General features: G+C 34.5%; 1 long non-coding RNA gene across 1 annotated transcript; it reads right to left on the bottom strand.

Annotated features, from left to right (window-relative positions):
• Window positions 1-4,486: 4,486 nt before the first annotated feature.
• On the bottom strand, window positions 4,487-10,912 carry LOC131955990 (uncharacterized). The gene is made up of 3 exons (XR_009388921.1): window positions 10,813-10,912; window positions 6,793-7,152; window positions 4,487-5,677 (listed from the first exon to the last, which is right to left on the bottom strand). It is a non-coding gene; the product is annotated as an uncharacterized LOC131955990 (long non-coding RNA).
• Between the last annotated feature and the right edge of the window lie 629 nt (window positions 10,913-11,541).

Raw genomic sequence — 11,541 nt, 5'->3', positions numbered from 1 at the left:
TATCTTAGATAATGAACCATTTGATTATTAGTGAAATATCATATAATATTTTAGAATGTTAACAGACTAGTGAACTAGGGGTTGTTTAAACATATAACTAGGCTTCCAAATATATTTAGACCACTTTTAAAGCTATATCTTAACAATAATTGTTTTATTACTGCCGAGGAAAAGATGAAATGGTAGAAACAGCAATTCTTTTCCCTGACCACTTCACATTATAATTTGTCTAAATTTGTCTAATTTGTTTAAAATCTATAATCGTTAACTTATATCACACTAACAATTAAAAAAGCTATTAATAAAAAATTTTAAACATTAGGAAGAAATGTTCGTATGTTATATCCTACCTTCAATACCAATAAAAGAGTCAGTTAAGTATTCACAATTTAGGGTGTAGTTAACAGCGACACTCAAATTAGGAATTCCCGTTCTTATAAATATAATACCCTCAGTGGCGTCTCTAGCCGTCGCGCTACGCATTCGATCAGTTAAAATAGAACGCCTGACCTACTTTTTTTACAAGCTTTTAATATCTGTGGGTTTGTGACTCCATTTTAACCCACTTCTAATGTAGCGATTTCGTTCGAATTTTCCAGATATGTTCTTCTTCGATGACAATGCTTGAATATCTTTTTTTGTCTAATTAGATTGACAACTAGTCGTTAAATATTAATTGAAGAAATTCTAAATTTAGTAGAAAAATCTCAAACGTTTACTTTGATCAGTTTGTTTATAATTGTGAACTTTGTATCATGGTTGGTTGATTTTTCGTCTGCGCTTCAACCACAACAGAATTAGGGGCAGGTAATTATCTCTTGGAAATCGCAAACTATTGGTCGGGTTTTAAGTCCGTGTAGTGTTAACTTCATTTTGAAACGAACGTCAAAAAGTGGAAAATAAAACATAAAAAACTGTATAATAACAAGCTTTTTAATGCACCGAAAATAAAATAAAAACTTGATTTTTCTAATAAAAGCTTTGGCAAATGAAAAGAAGAGAGATTATAAGAGCGACTACAGTTTTTACTAGAAAAACCAAGTTTGTTTTATTTTATTTTTTTCGCTGCATTTAAAGCGTGTTATTATAAAGTTTTTATATTTGTTTTATGTGCGATGAAAGCCGCCAGAATAGAACAGGTCACGTTTTCACTTTCTTTACAAAGTATTTTGGACATTTCAAAAAACGTATACTTTTATTAGTTTTATTCAACAAAATCTTCGATACTAAAATGATTAAAACAATAGATGTTTAGTGTTTAGTGTACTCTGTTATGTGTAGTTTGTAGCCTACGTCCTTTTTCTTCTTATTCTGCGTTCTTAATTCTAGTGTTGAAAGGAATCCCCTCCAACACAATTAAGTATACGTGTCAACTGGTTATGCGCCATTTAGGTGTCTCCGATTTCAGCCTGCTTTTCTTTTTGGAATTTCGTCCATAGCCTTTGTCCGATACGCACGGAGTACCGGAGCAGAAGATAAGGTAAGATTTACAAGAAAAATATTACACAAAATCGTTAATGTGTTCCACCAAAGCAAACTACTTTAAAAGATAATTCAATATTTCTTCGAACAAATTTACTAGAAGAAAAGTGTTTGCAGTTAATAACCTGGACGAGACGACAGGGTTTCTTTCAGACATTTTTCTCCAGGGGAAAGGGGCGGACTAAATTTTCCAGGGGTGGGACGGATACTGCTAAAAAAAATTCTATATAAATTATAAAATTACATTGCGTTCGGAAAGGGGGGGGGGAGCACGATAGACGTGCTTCTGTGGGGGGGGGGGGTACCTGAAACAAACAGTGGACGACGGTCATCTAACTTAAGCCACTCTACTAGTACCCGCCTTGTTTTTCAATGGATGAGCCGCAGAAGACAAAATAGTTTTACAAAGCGGTGTACAGGGGTCACAACAGCAAGTGGAGGGGGGTATAACAGTATTACTAAGGCATACTTTTAGAATGGTTGCTATTTAATAACTAACGTCTATTTATAAAAAGAATTTTCTACGCTGCTGATTAACTTCAATAATTCAACTAGTATTAGATTGATTTTTTTTTAAATCCAGGTATTTAAGTCTAGTTATCTTGCGTACCTTTATAGAAACGTACACGTGAAAAACATCGACGAATATTATTACCGTACTAAAGGTAATGAATAGAAAGAACAAAGTAAGAATGTGCTATTAGATGGTGTTTGTTAAGCTGAGTAATGGCAAAAAAAGTATATGTTGGGTGCGTATACAATTTGTGTTCTAACTGTAAACGTAATGTTAATTGATGAGCTTTATTTATAATAGATCTAAAGTCGTTTTCTTCTAAAGTAGTTTCCTTCTTGGTTATGCAGTGCTTTTATTTTATTTCCATCGTCTTTAATCACCTGAACTGCTTGGCTAATTCAACATCTTTCAATTGTTTGTTAAAATGAACTATTTACATATTATTTTTATTGACAATACTATTTTCTTAAATACACATATCCTCAAGAATGTGAACAGTGTATTTATTATTACTGAAAAGTATATATCAAGTGTTTTTAATAATAACTTTAATAGCTCAACAAAAGAAAAAAAAATATTTTTTAAAAATTGCGCTTTGGGAGTTTTACACAGAGGGTTGACTATTTCCATAACATGCAACAGTATACAAACATGCAAACACGGGGCTTCTATGCAGTGTTTCTTCCAGACTTTCTTCTCCGGGGGGCATTTGAAATTTTCTGATGGAAGCTGTCTAAAATTTTCGGTGGGGGCCCAACACTGTTAAAAGTATATATTTTCTATATAAATTCCATTTCGTTCGAAAGGGGGGGGGGGGGGGCGTAGACTTTCTTCGAGGGGGGGGGGGGGAGCCTTCCCGAAGAGATGCCTGGAAAAAACTCTGCTTGTATGAAAAGCTAAGAAAATACCCATTTAATTTTTTTTTCGTTAATTTATGCCTTTAAAGATTAACATCAAGTTTTTATGAAACTTTAAATAGAAATAGAAGCCATAAAATATAGCTTTCTGAAATATATTACTTTTTTGTAAAATTAGAAAGCACTCTAATTTGAAAATTAAAAGAAAAAATTAATGCTGCATTAAACTGACTATAAAGTTTAATTTTGTATTATTGTCTGCATTGATTATTTATTCCAGCCAAAATACACGACGAGTTACTAAAACTTTTTTAATTTTCGTTTTTTAACCAGTTTTTCTTCCAGGAACCCCACCCCCCTCCCTTGGAATTTATATAGAAAATATATACTTTTAACCGGTTCCCCCCTTCTCTCCCCCCCCCCCCCGGAGAAAAAAGTGTGGAAGAAACACTGTAATATGTAGTTTCATGTGGCAAAAGTATAAATAAATGTTTTATAACAGATATTTTCATCCTGGAAAACAAATCGAGGATTGTGCCCAATGCTTTAACAATCTATACCATTATTGTTTACAATATGAATATATTTTGTCTGGTTGGGAAAGTAAAATATAATCAGACTGAAGTAAAATTCGGGTGGTTTTGTATGCAAGTACAATATATTCAGAAAGTGTTTTATTCAACGAATCAAAATGAAGACCACAGTCATATCAATTTTATATATACATCAAAATTAGGGTTATATATATGGCATTGTTTTACAAATTGATATTCAAACATGTAAATACTTAAGAATGATCATTAAATGTGTTACTTTTATTTAAAGAATTATAAATCAAATAATAACAAACAAAGGTCTATTCATTCGTGGTTCTTGTTATGTTCAGTGTTTTACAAAGGTGAAAGGACAAATTATCTCAGACAAAATATCTCAGACAAAATATCTCACAGACACATGATCTGAGGACAAATGATCTCAGGACAAATGATCTCAAGGACAAATGAGATATTTTGTCTGAGATCATTTGTCCTGAGATATTTTGTCATGGAACCATTACAAAATATATACATTTGGACGTGCATTTCCGATACATGCAGTTAAAACCTGTAAAATTGTCCCTGTCTTAGACAATTGCTCAGGTTTTTCACACACACACACACACACATACATACATCTCTCACACACACACTTTACTCCCTATAAAGATGTCAGTTGCCTTTACACTCAGTATCACACATAAGGCTTATCCAATCATGTGACACGCAGACAGATGGACATATGAAATAGCCATTATAAAAAAAATGACCAGTCCAAGTTTTGCCTTTTGAGCAAGAATACTACCTCTTGGATTGCCGACACTCAATTTAGTGGCGTAGCGAGGTCGGGTGTCACCCGGTGCGAATGTCACCCCCCAGAGGCGTAGCGACTCTTCACGGCGCCCGGGTACAAACTTTCAATTTTCGATTTGCAACCCCCCCCCCCCCCCCGCTCAAACTTTCGATTTGTACCCCCCCCCCCCAAACGTTCGATTTGCACTCCCCCCTCAAACTTTCGATTTTACACCCCCCTCTCAAACTTTCGATTTGCACCCCCTTCCCCCCCCCCCCCCCCCCCCCTTCCACCCTTGTAGGGATTTGTCAAATTTGCTGTTAAAAGACTTTTTAACACTCGAATTAATCACTTAATTAAGTGGAATTATCATTTATCTCTATATATTTTGTTATTTTTTGCCTTGGTGTCACCCCCTAAATGGTGTCATCCGGTGTGGTCCGCATCCCCCCCCCCCCTCGCTACGCCACTGACTCAATTCATTATTGTTTCTATTTGAACAATTTCTTTTTGTTTTAATATTTACTATTTAACTAAATTGTACTATATTTATTTTAATATATTCACATTTGTAACATAATTATTGTCACGTTTCCATCTATATGTTTATGTACAGCCCATTATGTGGTGTTATGTTTATTATATTGTATATTATATACATAAATATGTATATATATTAATTTATTGCTTTCCTCAAATTCTAGGGTTTTGATCCCAGATTCAACTCCGTATAACGTCACTGAGTCCTCACATTACTGATGGGTATCTGACTTGGGTTAGGGAAAGTAAAGGCGAATGGGCATGATGTTGACAGTATTATATCCCATTACAGGACAAGTCACAGAAACAGATGAATTCTACTTTATCTGCTTTATGAATCGTCTGGGTCGCATGGGTTAAGTTAACTTACTTTTACTCTCAATAATATTTATTTTCAGTAGATAATATAAAAAAAAATAGACTGTCATCGTCATTCTTTGACAGTAGTAGTTAATTATAATGTGTTGAATGTGCTTTCATTGCTTTTTCAGTTCATTGACATTGTTATTTTTCACAGCTGTTGACAACGTGTATACCTGCTCCAAGTTTCTAATTATGTTTTTAAATCACCAAACACACGTCTACGATACGATTTATTGTTATAACCTTAGTTTCAAATGTGATATCGCTAAGACTAAAAAGGTAGCGCCTCATTGGCACTATGGAGTCACCTAATTACTACGCAAAGATTTGAATTTTTCACTAACTTTTAAATCTATAAATGTTCATGAAATAATATTTGTATGAGTGTGTACATCCGTTGAAAACCGCGTTTTAAAAATATTTTTTAAAAATATCGCCTTTCTGGACGGCTAAGTATTCGAATGAACAGATAGATTGTTTATAAAATCACAATAAGGAAATATCCGTTTATGCTCCGCTACAGGATCATCGGTAGGCTCAAATTCTTTCAGTCCCCCTCCACAGTGAAAACATCTGACACGGTCACCTTGTTCTGAAACAATCACAGGTTTTAATCATGGCATTAGAGGTAGGGCAAAAGAAATACCATATGAAGACGGTACTGGTATGGTTTAGCATTTTGTTGTATTGTGCTGTTTTTACTTTCTCGTATATACGAAGTATAGAGAAAGTCTTGTAATCGTGCAAAAAAAAAATCGAGATTTTTGCAAATCTCGACGTTTTACATCTCACTGATACGGAAAAACATAATTTTGCAATCTTGTCCGTATGTCTGTGTGTCCGTGTGTGTGTGTGTGTGTCCGTGTGTAAACACGATAACTTGAGTACCGTTACAGCTAGGTTGATGAAATTTCATATACAAGTATTATATCAAAATCGTAGATCCGTATCAACTTTTGAGCGATTTCGGATAACCGGAAGTGGTACTTTTTCTACTTTGAATTTTTCAAAAGCCTATAACTTGAGTACTATTTCAGATAGATAAATGAAATTTCACATGTAAGTAAAAGATCTAATTCTCTACCTTCTGTTAAATTTTGAGTAATTTCCGTTGACCGGAAGTAGTACTTTACGCTACTTCCGATTTCTCAAAAAACTAATGTAAATTTATAAAGTACTAATACTATTGCGCACTATTATATACACCTTTATTAGGCGTTCGCTTGGTGCGCAATTGTTTTTTACTGAGATTCTATTCTATTTTTAAAAGTTTCAGTATTTAAAATGGATTAAAGATCATAACTATATCCCCAGTTACCATCCCCTGTTGTTTTATATAAGAATATTCGAGAAAGTTTAGGGGAGATCACTACCGGTTTATTTGAGTACTGATTCTAGAACAATATAACATAACGCTGCTTTGCTTTTATTTATTCACGTTTTTACATAATTCTTGTTACTTCAAATAGCTGGATGAATACCCCTGGCATTGCAAGCTTTAGGCTTTGTTTCCTTTACTAAAATGTTATCTTATCGTGTCAACCAAATTAAAATATAACTTGCTATATATTTATTCTTAGATGATGTGATTGCAATAGTTTATAATTAAAAACACGCATATATATATATATATATATATATATATATATATATATATATATATATATATATATATATACATATATATATAAATGTAATGTATAATACCTATGTACCAGAATCCGGCTCTAGCGAGTCTCTCAGGCCTTATGGGGTGATTTGGAGGCCATTCCTTATATGTCTCTAGCCTTTGCTGGTCAGTTGCGTATTCTGAACGTTTAGGTGTGTCACTTTGACTTTTTGTTGTGTCACTTTGATTTTCTGTTGTGTCACTTTGATTTATTGTATGTGAGGAAACTGTGCCTACGCCCCGGCTAATCCCTGCCTTTGCGTTTGCCATTGTGATGTGCTTATATCCTCAACTCTCGTGGGCCGCCAGGGTTATGAGAGTATTCGGTTGTCTTCCTTGAACCCTGTTTTTGTTCTTTTCTATATTTTTGTTTTTGAATAGTCTTCTGTAATCTTTGGCTGACGTGAAGGAAAGAATGGAATGATACAGACTTTATCTAAATGGCATGAGCGTTTTAAAATGAACTTATACCTGACTGCCACACACCAATTGTTTCCGTGGGGGGGGGGGATGTCCGGGGATAATTGACGTGGGGGTGGGGTAGTACAGTTCCCTAATACAAATACCCATTTCGTTTGATGGTAGGGTTTGAACAATACCATTTTAAAATCATTTGAAGCGGGCAATTTTAAAATCTGATGTTCACTAAAAACAATAAAGTTTGCAAATAAATAACATAATAATAATAATCGTCTGTAAAATAATAATTTACATTGAACATACCACCATTAGACGCTAGTACAGACATATGAGCGGATAATTTCAGATAATAATATATATCACATTCAAGTTTATATTTCATACAATTATAGCTTACAAAACATATAAGCCTACTATAAAAATCATTTTGAACCAATAGTATAAGACATTTATTTGTAGCATGTATTGATCAGGAAGAGAGTTTATATTATATGATGATTAAATAACGTAAATATTCACATGTATAGAAAACGTATATGATGGTCCTTACGGCATAATGTTCAGAATTATTTTATAACACACATGTTTATAAACAAAAAATTATCGATGACAGAATTTTCCAATGTACACAACAGTTGGTGTGTAGATTATTTAATCGATTAGCTAGCTTGGCAACGGTCCTATGTATAGAATCGATTAATCGATACGTCACATTGATCAGCTAGTCGACCTTCAGTTATGTGGCAGTTCGTGTGTCAAAGAATAGAGTGAATCTGGTTAGACTCTGAGTTGTTGCTCTCAATAAACGTAGCTAATTAACTAACTTAAAACCTGAATTATTTTATTTAAGATTATAAAAAGCATCCTCCCTACTGCAGAGAGGTAGCGAGGCGGGAGGTGGGGTGGGTTCGGACCGCACCGGGAGACACCATTTAGAGGGTGACACCAAAACAAAAAAAATGCAAGAGATATAGAATAAATATGTTTTTGCCTTTTCAATGAATGGCTAAATACAGTTTCAAAATATTTTAAGTAAATGATGACGATCCCGACAAGGGAGAAGATGGGAGGTGGGTGACACCAAGACGTAAACATGCAAACTATAGGCCTAGAGAAAACAATGCTACATCCAGCTGTATTAACAACCGACTACAGATAAACATCATTAGTATTAAATGTGAACACTTTAAAGCTTTTACCGGAAAGGGTGGGAGGACGACACCAATTGCAAAATTTACAGAGAAAAGAAAAGTAAGGGGTGACACCATGAGGTGCCGCACCGGATAGCACCCGACCTAGTGACGCCACTGCCCTAATGTAAGAGTGTTGTAAATGTTATAGGGGAAAAGACAGTTAGCTAATATGTGGGTATTAGATCCATGGAGGGTTGTTTATATTGTAAACCCCTGGTTATAATAACAAAACTATTAAAATTGTATATGGATGTATATTCGTGTATGTGTGCGTGTGTTGTTTGAGTGTGAGTGTGTGCGTGCGTGTGTGTGTGTGTGTGCCTGCGCGTGATAACGCGTGCGTATGTATGTGTGTGTGTAGCATAGGTAACATTAGCACCTAAATTATGAAACGGATGTCATCATGTCTGCCACTTCAATGTACCTCTACCACGTATTTGAACCCGGAACCTTTATCTTCCTAACACTGTAAACACACCGTGTGTTATAATCGCCCTACAAAGTCACGATAATAAAGAATGGAGAAGTTTACCAAAGAAAGTTGAAGTACGCTACAACTAAGTTGTATTAAGGCGTGCCGGCAACACCAGTCTAACTCAACCCAATATAACAGAGCTGGGTGACGTATTGTAACATGGGACCTGTATCAGATGTAGAGGGAGTATACGATTAGATCATGCTGTGTTATTGGACAGCTTTATGTAACATATGACTTGACATTAGACCGTGTAACAGTTGATTTGGCATATGCTGCGCTGAACCTAAAATAGATATTACGTTGTTTTTTTTTTAAATAATAATAACAGCTTGTGGGTCGGCGTGGTCGAGTCGGTAAAGCTCATGGTTGCTAAACCGAAAAGTCTCGAGTTCGAACCCTCGGGCAGATGAGGCTCGTTAGCTGCCACTCCTCTCTAGGAGAGGCAACTCCAAAATTAGACAACTGCTGCCTTGTAGTTTGTTCTTGGTTGGACAAAGGCAATGGAAGCAAATCCAAAAAGAAAAGCAGGCTGAAATCGGAGTCAATGTCCTCAATGGCGCATAACCAGTTGACACGTAACGCTTAATTGTGTTGGAGTCGTGGTCGGGTCGGCAAAAAGATCATGGTTGATAAATTCGAACAGTCTCGAGTTCAAACCCACTGGCAGATAAATCTCGATCCCCTTCAACACTAATAATTAAGAACGAAGAAGAAGAAGTAATAACAGCTTGAAATGTTTATGTCAAAATGTATATAGAAACTTTCTAAAAGTGGGATCAAGTCAAAAGTGTGTCTTGCTATTTGTGTCGATCAAATAAAACGTGTAAAATTTGGTTTAATTTGCGTGACCTTAATTTTGAACGAACTTTCGTTTAACTTACGTTACTGTTTTGTTTATGGAAACTAGAAGGTAAAAAAAATAATTACGTAATGGTCTAATTTTAGACAGCCTTAGACCCATACCTGCTGACCATAACAACTCTACACATGTTTACAAACACATCGAACCAACAATAGCTAATTGTAATATATAGTTTGAATCATTAAAACATGGTCAAATGTTAAGACCTAATGAGTCTAATTATTAACTACTTTATTTGTTTGTTTTTGTTTTGTTTTTGTTTTCTTTTTTTTTTCAATTAAACTTTAATCCTACGTATTCATTCTGTGAACTATGAAGCAATATTTAAATTTAGTATCCAGGTCAAGTCATATAACTCCCTTAATTTTGATCGTAGTAGTGATATGTTCACGTATATAAATTATATATATATATATATATATATATATATATATATATATATAAACTGTTCTACAAAAATCAAATGTTTTAATGAGCTCATCAAAACTGATACCATAAAGAATCAACCCCTAGACAACAACATTGGGAGTTAAGTTATCCCCAGGGAAGAAAAATTTAAACGACGCCCCTGAATGACTGAGACTATAAATAGGTTCCGACGTAGGCAACAGTCAGCTTTATCTAGAAAATTCTAGAGTGAACTGGTTTATATAAAGAGTGTGTGTTTTATTTTTCCTAGCTTCAACCAAAATAAAAACGGGTTTTCCCAAAATTACCAAATGTAAAAATAACTGAGGCAAGGGCAATAAATGATACATTTCTTCATCCATTTACTTTGTAAATCCAAACACTGATACAAGTATAATATACATCTATTGCTATGATATAAATTAGATTTTTTTTTTGCAATGAGATTTAGATCTAGGTGTAGAGAAACATGTAAATAAACTAAAACCTTGTATAAAAAGAAATCAATATTCAATATTCATTTTTTCGCCTGGCGTTTCATTTCCGTTTTAGTAATATATTCAGAATATGAGGTCAATCGTTATAAGATTATACTGAAAATGACTTTTTGAGTATATATCCTGATCAAAGTAGGGTATACTCTTTATTTATTTTAGCATATTAATGTATTATATCTTTCTCAATTACAAAACATTACCTCTTGCAATTTAATCCGTTAAAACGAAAAACAAAAACACTGACAGGTATTTCCGTCTCTGTGTTAATCCCTTCGCGCGGTGTATGCTGGGACGGTCAGTACAGGTGTAGAAGACTATAAATGGAATTTTAGAATTTCCGATTCGCGATGTTACAATACAGGATTAATAGACTATAAATAGAATGTTAGAATTCCCGATTCGCTCTGTTAATCGTGAGACAGTCAATAGTAGCGAGAGTAAATAACCATGGCATACAACAGAAGTCTGCCCATTTTTAACCAAGGATACATTTTTTTTTCCATCGATATGAAAAGAAACGCAAAGCAATATTTACGGCCAAGGCCTACTCTCTAGAAACGGTATGATTTTTACCACATTTTTAGAACTATTGGATCCATCTTATCCCTAAAAATGAAAGTAGACTATTTCAACTGGGGTTCGCCCACTTACCGCCAGCAAGTAAACCAAAGCGTGGAGGTGAGGTGTGAAAATGTGTTGCCGTTATATTTTCTTTCACAGGACTACAAGGCCACAAGATTTTTTAGTTAGGTCCTGTAGGACATTTTACAGTGCTACAAGATTTTTTAGTTAGGTCCTGTAGGACATTTTACAGTGCTACAAGATTTTTTAGTTAGGTCCTGTAAGACATTTTACAGTGCTACAAAATGTTTCAACTGGGTCTTTTAGGACATTTTACAGTGCTGCAAAAAGTTTTAGAGAGGTCCTGT

The sequence above is a fragment of the Physella acuta genome, unplaced genomic scaffold (genome assembly GCF_028476545.2).
Source record: "Physella acuta isolate Inbredline_101_S28 unplaced genomic scaffold, ASM2847654v3 ptg001120l, whole genome shotgun sequence".
In the NCBI taxonomy this organism is placed as follows: Eukaryota; Metazoa; Mollusca; class Gastropoda; family Physidae; genus Physella; species Physella acuta.
Note: the sequence above shows the minus strand (reverse complement) of the source record. Positions and strands in the feature narration are given on the sequence as shown.